The sequence below is a fragment of the Callorhinchus milii genome, unplaced genomic scaffold (assembly GCF_018977255.1).
Source record: "Callorhinchus milii isolate IMCB2004 unplaced genomic scaffold, IMCB_Cmil_1.0 Scaffold2, whole genome shotgun sequence".
In the NCBI taxonomy this organism is placed as follows: Eukaryota; Metazoa; Chordata; class Chondrichthyes; order Chimaeriformes; family Callorhinchidae; genus Callorhinchus; species Callorhinchus milii.
Window position 1 is genome coordinate 64,028,664 of NW_024704743.1, and position 13,927 is coordinate 64,042,590.

Below are 13,927 nucleotides of genomic sequence, written 5' to 3' on the forward strand. Positions count from 1 at the left end.
TCATCTATGGTAAGTAACCTACCATTAATGTATACCTTGGTATTTACAGTTGCCATGAGATATCTTGATGTGTTATGTTTGGTAGATTTGTGCTGCTGGATGTTCACGGGGACCGGTTGTCATGTTGACAGTTAATGGAATGTGCTAAATCAGCATCGTGATCAGCTGCTGATGTTGGATATTCACGGAGACCGTTGTATTGCTAACAGTTATCGGAAAATACTAAATCAGCATTCTAATCAACTATCACAGTATTATGAAACCCTGGTATACTCAATCACAGCACACCAGCTCTCTTATTTATTTATGTCCAGTATAATAATAGCAGCCTGATTTTTCTGTTATACTGTTCAAAGTACATATTTCGTTTACATTACTGACGTTTTGAACAGTATGACATACCTTTGCTTTCCTCCTTTTAAGTTGCCCCATTCCATCTTGCTGCGATTTGCATCGACTGGTGGGAGAATAATTATTCCAGCTCATGGCACTCTGAGACGGCTCCTCAGAGGTGCCTAGGAGATATACTAACTCTATTCCCTCCCCTTTCTCTCCATCCCCCCTTACAGGAAGCAAGTGCTCATGCTTGACTTTATACCTGCTATAATACTGCAAGTCAAATTGAGTACTCAGCAAAGTGGCAGGATTCAATCTGTGTTCCAGTACTTTGTGGTTCCACATGTTGATGTTCCACCACTTGTGCTTATATTATTTTATTATTTTTAAAGGTGCAACTTAATTGGATTAACATTGGTTTAGGATCATTTTTGTCGGTCTTTGATCCATATCTGTTTCAAAAAATATAGTTTTTAAAAATGTTGTCAAGAAACTGTTATAACTACTTTTACACCTAATCATTTTGTTCTGACAATTTCCAACTTTTCAGTTTAAATTCACAAGGAATCTATTCCTTATTCTTGGTTTGATCTGTGATTGCCTCCAAAAAAGTGCAACTTGTATATATAAATCAGTTACGTTTAAAAGCTTACTTTATGTTTTATAAAATTAACATAGAACTTGTGTTTGCTTTTTACAGGAATTGACTGTTTACAAATTCTGAGGTTACCATTGGTTATTCAAGTAAGGGCAGTCAAGAGTTGCGTTTCAGGTGAGTGGTTTAGTTACAATTTAGAATAATTTCTAAACCATTGCATTTTTTTATACTAGTATCTGTTTTTTTTTCCACTTGAACACCATTCTATTCTCCTCTGGGCTTGGATCTCTTGAAACCCACAGTAAAGGCAGATAACCTATTTTCTGCAGCTAATTCTGCAGATGATATGAGTGGTGACATGCAAGTATTTAAGAAGCATGTATGTTCCCTTCCTTCCCAGACCTCCTAGTTCCTGACCTCTCTTGGTAGTTCCCCATGGCAACTCAGTGAAGATCAATAATTCAGAAGAGTAGTGGATTGAACTTTTGTGCCACTACACTTTGTATGCTTATAGATTGTTACTTCAACAGGCTGGCACACTTAAACTATTCAATCTGGTGATATCAGTATCAGGTTTGAAGTAGGAAACTTGATTTACACTTGCTTATTTTGAATTGCTCTCTCTGAGGACTTAGGAGAGCTTCACCCATGTAAAACCATGTTCCTAAGCAATACAATACTTTGTAAACTGGTGTTAAATGGTGATTCATATTTTAAATATTGTGAAAGTGCCAGGAGGGCAGCTGGCTCTTTTAAAAAAATTGACACCTTAATAGATTGGCCATGAAGTTTTAAAGTAAATTTTTTTAAAAGCATAATTTTATAACCGTTTTATACTGACCGACTCCAGGTCCACGGATATTCTGTCAGCTTGCTTGTCAGACATCCAGGCCTGGATGAGCACAAACCTCCTGCAGTTGAATGTCGACAATTCGGAAAATATACATCTTGGCTCCCATCAACGTCTTCTCTCCTGTGGCTCTGACTTCCTGAATCTCCGTGGAGATATAAGTGGATATGCTGAAATCAATGCCACTATATCCATTCTAAACTTACCTAGCTGAACTACACTATCATCATCAATTTGCGCTGACAATTTGTGATGAATGAACAGTAAATGTGCAGTGCAGATGAGGCATTGATGTTGCAGCATGCCCAATTCCTGAGTTGTATTGTCGGAACGTTTTCTTGTATATATTAAGTATAGCTACAATTATCAGTCACCTTGAATTTGGTGTTTTTTATGCTTAAGTAAAACTCCTGACAATCCCACTCAGATTGAATGACTAACGTCCCAACGACCCATTGCATTTATCATCCAAACAGGTATTTTAAACTCAGGAGACCCAACATAGCAGATCTTGGTGTAGCTGCTTCTCCACTTGCACAAATAGGCATAGTTCTCATAGATAAAAGAGCTTTTCATTTTTATCCCCAAGGGAGAATGCTTCACGTTGAATAATAGTAATATTTCCTTTTAAGGGTTAACCGAAAATGTTGGTGGTGCAAATAATTTTTATTTGACACATCACTTCAATCACTTTCTTTTCATTTGATTACCCATGTACTTTTTTGACCCTTAATCAGGTTAAGTAAAAAAAAGCATTCTGGCAGAAGTGCTTGCATCAGCAGACCAGACTCCTTGTGAAGGGTTTGATATGCAAGTATGCATTCTAAGAGCTCATTTTCAATTGAATTACTTTGAGTCTTAAGAGTAGAAACTATCGTATTAGTAAGTATGCATATTATATTACTGATATGATAGTACATTGGACAATATTTAAATACAGAAACAGCTGAAATGTACTTAAAATAATTTTTTAAATGAAATGATGCTATTATCAAGCAAACATAGAAATTCTCCAGGGTCGATTTCCTTTTTGCAGTTTGGGAAAATTTAAATTGGCAAATACCACAGAGCAGTCAACTAAAACCAAGCATTCCTGTGATGGTGACATGAAAGATGAAAAGACTTCACAAAATAAATATTTAAAAGTCATACTGATGGGTTGAATGTGAGTCGACAGTGAAATGAGAATTCTAGAATATTGTGTGAATTGCTCAGAAAAAGAAAATGTTTCATTTAAACCAGCAAATGATTTCAATTTAACAGCAATATGTGGATGTTGTTTGGGAAATGTTCTAAAGTATGCTGTCTGAGAAAGTTTGTTACTTCATCTATTTGTTCCTGTCTCTCCTGAGATAAAGGGGAAAATATTTTTGGTGTAAGTGAAAGCAGCAGATTAGCCAGTGGGAGACAATTTAAATATGAGATCAAGAGGGTTCAGATTAAGTACATTTCGATTGAGAGTAAAGAAGAAGCTTCAAAGCTTCCATGGTTAAACAGGAACAAAAATTAGGTTTAGAAAAATAATATACTGTACTATGAATATAGAGCTGATAAAACAGGAAAATAGTATGAAATATAAAAAGTTTAGATGGGAAGCAAAAAAGGGGTTAGAAAAGCTAAAAGGTAGTCTTAAAAAAACTTCTGCTTGTCAATATGCAAGGATCAAATTCAAGGATTATAATATCAAATGTTTTTATAAGCCTAGCTCAGTGATATAACTCTAGCTTCCGAGTCAGAGGGTTGGCAGAGCCTTGCAAAATTGTGGAGGTGAGGAAAAGCTGAGCGAGTGAAAGCACACATTTTAATGAGTTAAGGTTAATATTACAGTTGTAAAGCTATCCTGACTACCCTTACCACTGTTATGTTGATGTTTTTGTCAATGTCACAGTGCAAGAGCTGAATATGTACAGAACTGATTTGTTCACAGGCATGAGTTTCCACAGAAATCTTAATGATTTAAAGAAATACTAATGGATTTTCATAAAGTTTTGAATTTTGATCATATAATGCAGTTTGGATGTATTTTGTACAAATGGGCAGTATATTTTCTCCTTTATATTATACTGTAGTGTTTAGCCAAGGTACATTATGACAATATTTTGAGTTCTATTTTCCAAAATAGTTTTCATGCTGTATTTGAGATAATGCTTCTGTAACTGCAGCCCTTTCTACTGCTCATTTTACCTGAAATGGTTGTGTCAAATAAACTGCAGATTGAAGGTGACCTGCAGTTAGAAAACGGGGATTGGATTATTAAATTAAATAATGTTTTTCCAATTTATTTTTAAAAGAGATGTTTTTCTCATGCATCTGGCCAACAATCCTTTGGGATCATGACTTTGGTAATACATTCTGCAATTTCAATTGTAATTAGCACATCAACTTCCAGTTGATGATTGAGTTAGGGAAAAGTAATATGATGGTACCAAATGTATTTGGGAAGAGCACCAACTACTGTGAAAACGATGATTGTATGGGATATGGCAATCTGATGTTCGCCATTCCCTTGCGATGTCTATAATGTCATTCTAATGATTGAGATGTGTGTTGGTTCAATCCCAACTGACCTTTCTTTTCGACCGCGCCTTTGGTCGCCTTCCCCCCCATCCCCCTGTCTCGGTCCCGGGATCCGAAACTGTAAAGCGCTCTAAGACGCCGTCCAACGTGGAGGGTGCTACATAAATCCAAGTTGTTGTTGTTGATGAATGTCTAGTAAATAAAGTGCAGTGCAAGGAGCTAGACATTAATTCAGCTCAGGCTGCATTAATTCTGCTTGTGACCACTGTTGTTCACAACTTCCATTAACGATTTGGACTCGGAGATTGAAAGTACAATTTCAAAATTTGCCACCAAATTGGGGGGGGGAATGTAGTTAATACTAAGGAGGACTGCAATAAATTACAAGACATTAATAAACTTGCTGAATGGGCAATTAGTTGGCAAATTAATTTCAATATAGATAAATGTGAGGTGGTACATTTTGGTAGGAGGAATGAGGAGGTCACATACTACCTGGAAAATAAGAATATAAATGGGGTAGAGCAGAACATAAGAATTAGGAGCAGGAGTAGGCCATTCGGCCCCTCGAGCCTGCCCCGCCATTCGATAAGATCATGGCTGATCTTCTGACCTAACTCTAATTATCTGCCCTATCCCCATATCCCCTAATCCCTCTATTTTTTAAAAATCTATCAGTCTCAGCCTTGAAGATGTTCAAGGACTGAGCATCTACAGCCTTCTGGGGGAGTGAATTCCATAAATTCACTATCCTCTGAGTGAAGAAATGTTTCCTCAACTCTGTTCTGAAAGGCTGACCCTTCGTTTTAAGACTGTGACCCCTGGTTATAGATTCTCTTACCAGGAGAAACAGACCCTCAGTGTCTACTTTATCCAGCCCTTTAAGAATAGTATATGTTTCAATAAGTTCTCCCCTAATTCTTCTGTACTCTAGTGAATATAGCCCTAGTTTATTCAGCCTATCCTCATAGGTCAGTCCCCTCATCCCAGGAACTAACCTAGTGAATCTACGCTGCACCCCCTCTAGGGTAAGTATGTCCTTTTTTAAATAAGGAGACCAAAACTGCACACAATACTCTAGATGCGGTCTCACCAAAGCCCTATACAGTTGCAGCAAGACTTCCCTACTCTTGTACTCTAAACCTCTTGCAATGAACGCTAACTTACCGTTCGCCTTCTTAGTTGCTTGCTGCACCTGCAAACTAACTTTTTGAGACTGGTGTACAAGGACACCCAAATCCTTCTGAACACTAACACATCTAATCTCTCCCCCTCTAGAAAATAATCTGTTTTTCTATTTTTTCTATCAAGGTGAATAACTTCACACTTCCCCATATTAAATTCCATCTGCCACCTACTTGCCCATTCCCCAGGCCTATCTATATCCCGTTGCAATCTTTTTGCATCATCCTCAGAGCTTACTCTCCCACCTAGTTTAGTGTCATCCGTGAGCAAAGGGATCCAGAGGTACAGATACACAAATTGCTAAAAGTAGCGATGCAGATTAATAAGGCTATAAAAAAAATCAAACCAAGTGTTGGGGTTCATTTCTAGAGGGATAGAAATGAAAAGCAGGGAAGTTATTCTAAACTTATTTCATACCGTGGTTAGACCCCACTTGGGGTATCGTGTACAGTTCTGGTCCCCATATTTATAGAAAGGATATAGAAGGACTGGAGAAGGCACAAAGGAGATTTACAAGGATGATACCGGAACTGCAAGGTTAAACCTATCAGGAAACCTGAACAAGCTTGGACTCTTCTCTTGAAAAGAGAAGGGTGAGGAGTGACCCAATAGAGGTCTTTAAAATTACGAAAGGTTTTGATAGAAGAGAAGATGTTTCCACTTGTGGGGGAGACCAAACCAGGGGACATAAATATAAAATAGTCACAAATAGATCAAATAGGGAAGTCAGAAGAAACTTCTTTACCCAGAGAGTGATGGAATGTGGAACTCGCTATACAAGGAGTAGTTGAGGCGAATAGCATAACTGCATTTAAGGGGAAGCTAGATAAATACATGAGGGAGAAAGGAATAGAAGGTTATGCTGATAGGCTTAGTTGAAGAAGGGCAGGAGGAGGCTCATGTGGAGCATAAACACCGGCATAGACCAGTTGGGCCAAATAGCCTGTTTCTGAGCTGTATATTCTGTGAGGAGAGTATTAAAGATAATAAAATGAAATTGGGCAATCATTTAATAATTCAAACATGAATGAAAACTTTCCAATTTTGGCAGATGCCTTGTATCCAATTCAACTATGAACAATACTGCATTTAAATTTAGACTTGGATATACTGTACAATGTAAAGTTTACTAATTTGGGTACTTTACTTTTCCCAAAATGTGTATATGGATGACCAGACATTTTTTCTCAGTGTGAGAGAAATGCACAAGAAGCAATGTTCCATAAACAGCCTTGAATTGAAGGTTGTATCTACAACAACAACAAAATTATATTTGTATAGCTCCTTTCACGTCGGGAAGACGTCCCAAGGTGCTGGACAGACAGAGTTTCGGACCCAAGCTGGGGGTCTAGGGATGGTTGACCAGGATACTGGGAAAAACTCCCTTCTCTTTTCAAATAATGACTTGGAATCTTTAGTGTCCACCTGAGCAGGCAGATGGGGTTTTGACTTAACGTTCATCAGAAGAACATCACCTCTGATAATGCAATGCTGCCCCAGCAAGTTCAAAGTCCTGACATAGATCATGAATCCACAACCTTCTGACACAAAGGCAAGAATGCTTCCATTGAGCTAGGCTATGTTCTACATGCACTGTAGTGTTGTACCAATGATATCCAGAATAAACTTGCATAGATAATAATTGCTATATCAAGAAAATGGGGAGTCATTCTCCCAGTTGCTTGTAGTTCACATATAGTTCCCTCTTAATCCAAATTTACCTGGAAATTCAAATTAATGGGAGCTGAATATTCCTGGCTATAATGTATTCAGGAGAGATAGGGAAGGAAAAAAAGGAGGGGGTGTGGCAATGTTAGTCAAAGATACGGTTATAGCCGGGGAAAGGGTCGAGGTGCTGGAGGGCCCCAAAACGGAATCTATCTGGTTAGAGTTAAGGAACAAAAAAGGAGCTGTTATGCTGGTAGGGGTATACTATAGACCACCAAATAGTGGGAAGGAAATAGATGAGCAGATCTGCAAGCAGATCTCAGACAGATGCAAGGCCAATAGAGTCGTGATAATGGGGGACTTTAATTATCCCAACATAGACTGGCAAAACAACAGCACAAAGGGCAAGGAGGGGGAAATATATTCCTAATAACCTAAAATGCATACAACTTTCTTGATCAGTACGTTTCCAGCCCAACAAGGAAGGAAGCAGTGCTAGATCTAGTTCTGGGGAATGAAGTAGGACAAGTGGAGCAGGTTTCAGTGGGAGAGCATCTGGGCAATAGTGATCATAACATCATTAGATTCAAAGTGCATATGGAAAGAGACAAGGAACCATCTAAGGTAAAGATATTCAACTGGAAGAGGGCAAATTTCAGTGAGTTAAAAAGGGACCTAGCCAAGGTGGACTGGAAAGAAAGATTGGCAGGTAAAACAACTAAAGAGCAGTGGGAAGTCTTCAAGGATGAGATAGCTCGGGGACAAAATAAATACATTCCCACAAAAGGGAAAAGTAGGGCTTCCAAACCTCCGTGGATGACGAAGGTAATTGTATCTAAAATGAAGCAGAAAAAGGAGGCGTATGACAAATGTCAAACCCAAGATACAGAAGACAACCAAATCGAATATAGGAAGTGCAGAAGAGGTTTGAAAAAGGAAATAAGAGGGGCAAAAAGATTATACGAAAAAAGGTTAGCGGGTAACATTAAAGGGAATTCTAAAATATTTTACAAACATATCAAGGAAAAAAGGCTAGTCAAAGGTAGGGTGGGGCCAATTAAGGACCAAGGGGGAAATCTTATTGTGGAGGCAGAGGGCATGGCTGATGTGCTGAATGAGTACTTTGCATCTGTCTTCACAAAAGAAGTGGATGCACCAAATGCCGCAGTATCGGAGGAGAGGGTAGAGGAAATGGATAGGATCAGTATAAACAAAGAGGAAGTACTGAAAAGGTTGACTGCGCTGAAGGTAGATAAGTCGCCTGGTCCGGACGGAATGCAACCAAGCTATGCTATGGGAGGCACGGGTACAAATAGCGGAGGCTTTGGCTACAATTTTTCAATCTTCGTTGGACACAGGAGTGGTGCCAGAGGACTGGAGAGTGGCCAATGTGACTCCTCTGTACAAAAAGGGACAGAAGGACAAACCTGGGAACTACAGGCCAGTCAGCCTAACATCAGTAGTGGGGAAACTCCTGGAGACTATAATCCAGGACAGAATAAATCTTCACTTAGAAGAATATGGGTTACTTAGGGATAGTCAGCACGGATTTGTTAAAGGCAAATCTTGTCTCAAAAATCTAATAGAATTTTTCGATGAGGTAACGGAGAGGGTGGACAAAGGTAGTGCAGTTGATGTAGTTCATATGGACTTTCAAAAGGCATTTGACAAAGTGCCACATGAAAGACTTGTAAGAAAGATAGAAGCCCATGGTATAAAAGGGACAGTGGCAGCATGGATCCAGAACTGGCTGGGAGACAGAAAGCAGAGAGTTGTGGTGAACGGCTGCTTTTCTGACTGGAGGGAAGTAAGTGTACAGTGGCGTTCCCCAGGGATTGATATTAGGACCACTACTCTTCTTAATATACATAAATGATCTGGACTTGGGTATAGCAAGCACCATTTCCAAGTTTGCAGACAACACAAAGTTAGGTAGGGTAGTAAACAGTGAGAAGGATAGGAGCCAACTGCAGGAAGACATAGACAGAATGGTAAAATGGGCAGACACATGGCAGATGAGTTTCAATGTAGAGAAATGCAAAGTAATGCATTTTGGTAGAAAGAATGAGGGGAGGCAATACAGGCTGGTAATACAATCTTAAGGGGGGTAAAAGAACAGAGAATCCTTGAAGGTGGCAGGACAGGTAGATAAGGCTGTAAAAAGGGCAAATGGGATTCTAGGCTTTATAAATAGGGGCATAGAGTACAAGAGTACAGGAGGTTATGATTAACCTATATAAAACACTGGTTAGGCCTCAGTTAGAATACTGCGCCCAGTTCTGGGCACCACACTATAGGAAGGATGTTAAGGCATTGGAAAGGGCGCAGAGGAGATTTACAAGGATGGTACCAGGAATGAGGGACCTTGATTATGAGGAAAGGCTAGAGAGGCTGGGATTATTCTCATTGGAGCAGAGAAGGTTACGAGGAGACCTAATAGAGGTCTTCAAAATCATGAGGGGATTTGATAGGTTAGAAAGGGAAAAAACGTTTCCACTGGTAGGTGTGTCGGTGACTTGAGGTCACAGATTCAAAATAGTTTCTGAAAGAAGCAGAGGGGAGGTGAGAAGACATTTTTTCACACAGCGAGTTGTTTGAATCTGGAACGCATTGCCTGAAAGGGTGGTGGAGGCCGATTCGATAACTACTTTTAAAAACGCGGTGGACGGATATTTGAGGAGGACAGGTTTGCAGGGTTATGGGGAAAGGGCTGGGGAGTGGGATTGACATTAATTGCTCCATTCAAAGAGCCGGCACAGACTCGATGGGCCGAATGGCCTCTTTTTGTGCTGTACAATTCTATGATTCTATGATAATTGGTACTCATCTGATTGTTAGTTCTGGTACATTGCTGTTGTAGATTAGCTGACAGATTTATCTTTATAGCAACATTCATTTCATTTCTTATCGATTATATTTTGTAAATTGCTTTGAGAAATTTATTTTTTATATGAAAAATACTATATATAAAGAAAGTTAATATCTGAACATCTAATCAACTAAGAGTCCTTTAACTGTCCTTAAAACTGGCAACCTGAGCCCTGAGTCCCAGGTAACAGTCAGCAACTTCAAACAGATGTCTCATTAAAAAAGGGGTATCATGAATTTACTTGAAATCCAATATCTGTACACAAAGGGAATATTACAATTCGCAAATACAGCAAAAATGACATTGTACAAAGCCTACTGGTTTATAATGAGGTCCTGAATGCTGCAAAGGTTGACCTCTAAACTGTAATGTATATTGTTTTTATTATCTGAGATGTCAGTAATCAGAATTGATGTAGAGCATTATGACTTTGGTATCCTTGTAATAAACGTATAGTACTCATTTTTATAGAACTCGTTTCAAGTGATACTAATGTAAGTAATCTAGGACGCTGGTTCTCCCAGCTACTTTACCTCCCCCGGAGATCTCTCAGGATCTCCCACAGAGCAATTTTTGCAGCTACACACTTACAGCTACACACTAACAAGTTCTTATCGAGCAGCTCACACAGCCAAAGCTCCAGGCACTGAATTATCAGTCACCTCAAATTTATGTTTGTTGAACCCTCATCTTTTATTATGATCTGAAAAAAAATACAATAGATCCCTCACCTGGAGCTATCAGTAACACAATTTAATAAACAAACTACATGACACAAAGAAACGATAATTAAACTGCCATGTTAAAAGCCTACAGTTCTGTGTTGGTGAAAATGCTATGATGTTTTTTTCTATGAATTCAATCACAGTTTTGTTAGAGGTAAGGTGCAGGAGCTGAATTCAAGTGGACATCACATTTATAATCATGTAATGAATCTATTATTCTAATAATGTTTTGAATTGTGTTTTTTAGGCGGGTCCGCTAAAGAATCTTAGATATAGTATATATATATAACATTACTGAATTTTTACACCTCTGAGGAAAATCGCTTTCCTCTTTTGGATAAGCGACTGTACCATTGGCTGACGATTCAAGCCTGTATAAATGAATTGAATTGCCTTTATGGCAGTCATTGATGCACAGAAGCAGACCTACTATGTTGAAATTGAATTCTTTATTATATATAGCTGTGTACGTTACCTATTGTAGATTTTATGAGACTGTTGAGTTTTTAATGCGTTAATTAATATTGATATTTTAATTTAAATTGTTTCACTGTAGCAGGTTAAACTAAAACGGCCCAATCTTTGAAAATAGTTATCTGAGGGAAAATTCATAAGTATTTACATATACAATTATGTATAAAGAATGAAGAATAATAACTGATGTTGGAATATAATAATAATCATTACATTTGTTATAACCCCTTTCACTTCGGAGGATGTCCCAAAGTGCTTCGCATACTGTAAAGTTGAGTAATTGTGTTTTTTGTGTGCAAATGCGGCAGCCATTTTGCACACAGCAATGGCCTACGCACAGCTATGGAATGAATGACCAATTTTATTTGAGGAATTGTTGGCCAGACACCAGGAGAAACTCTGTTGCATCTTACTAGCAGAGAATTCATCACTAAAATCTATTTGTCCACCAGATGAATCCTTTTTCGTTGCCCTTTGAATACAATTAAGATTTAATAATTCTTCCTCTTGCTGGTTCAGCTCAATAAATTAGATTGTAATTCCATTAGCCAATATATTTTGGCCTTTGTTCACAGTATATCTATACACATTTATTACACTACGGAAACTGCAACACACTTTGAGACATTGTCAACATTATAGATGCTATGCTAAATGTAAAGATAATGAGTTACTAAAAGCTGTGGGGAGAAAGAGAGGCTGATATTGGTGCAAATGCAACCCTTAGACAAAATCGATTTTTTTAAAAGAAAGATTAGGAGAGGCAAAAAAAAAGAAAAAAACTTAGCAGCAGATGCAAAACATTCCTGTCAGTACAATTAAGGGGGACCCAAAAAGAAGTTGAAAATGAGAACCAACAGGAGAAAGTAAAGATTAGTGTAATGTATAGTGTATGGTAGAGAAAATAACCTGGAACATTACTCTGGTTGTAGTCAGGGCATCAGGACAAGAAGTTCAGGCTTATAGTTGTAAAGTTTTCAGATTTCTGAAACAACTGGAAGGGTTTCTTCGCATAGAGGATAAACAATCAACAGCTGTAAAATGTTACCAGGAAGGATGGTTGAGGCTAGGACACCGGGTTCATTTTAAATATCCTTTAAATGCTGTAAAGAGAACCTGTTAAAAGAAGGATTTGGGAAGGAAAAGATTAAATGATCAGGTCACAGATGGAATGTATAATGTAATTCTGAATGCACAATTGCAAAACGAATATTTGAGCTACAGGATCGGTATTACATAGGATCAGATGAATAATAGCAGGTGAAGTATGAGGATGGCTTCAAAGCATTGGGCCATCTTCACTGGAGAGGTTGTCAAGATTGAAACTATTAGATTTTCAACATTCGGAAAGGTCTTAAGAGTATAAACAATGGAAGATTATTTGTAATGATGATGACTCAATAGCAGAGAGGTGAAGTCAGAATTGTAACTGGAGCATTTAAGGTGGTGGTTAGAGGAAATGTTCATATAGTGGGTTACAAGAACATGGAATACTTAGGCAAAAGTTGCCATTGAAGATGTCCATAACATTTAAAACGGTCATAGATAAACAGTTAAGATGGAGCACAGAAAGAAAACTGAGATTAGAAGAGATAACTGGCACCAACTTAAGATTGATAGACTAAATGCTGTAATAGCTCTGCTTTTATGAGATGGGACCAAGAGTTTTCTTTATCTGAATCCCTTTTGTAATTTTATACCCTTTTACATTGTCTTAGGACTTATCTGAAGTTATAGTCTGTATTTTTTGCTAAAGTGCATAATGGATTTTAAGAACCCATTGAGCCTGTACCAGTTTGATGATTATAGATCTTTCAATTTCATTTCCAAACCTTCCTCCATATTCCTTAATACCCTTATTACCCAAGTATCTACCTTTCCCTTTTAAACATCCCACTTTGTGTCAGTCTGGCTCAGTGATAGTGCTCTCACCTCTGGGTCAGAAGGTTGTGGATTGAAACCCCACACCGGGACTTGGAATCACACAGTCTAAAATGACACTCCAATGCAGTGCTGTAGGTGTGTTACATTGTTGGAGGTACTGTCCTTCAGATGAGATGTTAAATTGTCTGCTTGTTCAGGTGGATGCTAAAGATCCTGTGGCACTATTCGAAAAGAGAAGGGAGCTTCTCCTAGTGTCGTAGCCAAAATCCCCCAAAATCGCCCACAAAATACCCAGTCAATCCACTTTACAGTATATTCTATGAAGCACTTTGAGACATCTTAACAATGTGATAAGGCCCTATTATCAAATGGAAGGATTATATGATTATTATTGATTGATTCTGCTTTTATGCCTTCCACACTTTCACACCCCACTGTGTGAAAAAATGCATTCTGACCTCATGTAAAAACATTTGCTATAGCAAATTTCATGTCAGGATGAATGTCTCAAAGCACTTCACAGGATATACTGTAAAGTGGAGTGATTGGATTTTGTGGGCGATCTTAGCTTTAATTTTATGATTGTCCCCTTGTTTCCATTCTTCTATCAGAGGGAAGGGTTATCCACTCTATACTTTGTCAATTCCCTTCATTATTTTAAATGTATCACTTGTATCACCCATAAACTCTTCAGTTCTAAAGAATGCAACCCATACCTACCCTAATCAGAACTGCACCGCTTCATCCAACATATTAATCTAATGAATCTTTGTGGATGCAGTCAAAGGCTAGTATATCCTTTCAAAGATTGGATGCCCAAA

The 13,927-nt window shown here is 38.3% G+C and overlaps 1 protein-coding gene across 1 annotated transcript in view; it reads left to right on the forward strand.

Moving 5' to 3' along the window:
* zgc:110045 (uncharacterized protein LOC664755 homolog) overlaps nt 1–13,927 on the forward strand; it is a 198,437-nt gene that overhangs the window by 46,218 nt on the left and 138,292 nt on the right. The window contains 1 exon segment of the mRNA XM_007897449.2: nt 1,037–1,108. The gene's annotated coding sequence lies outside the window, so the exon portion shown is untranslated.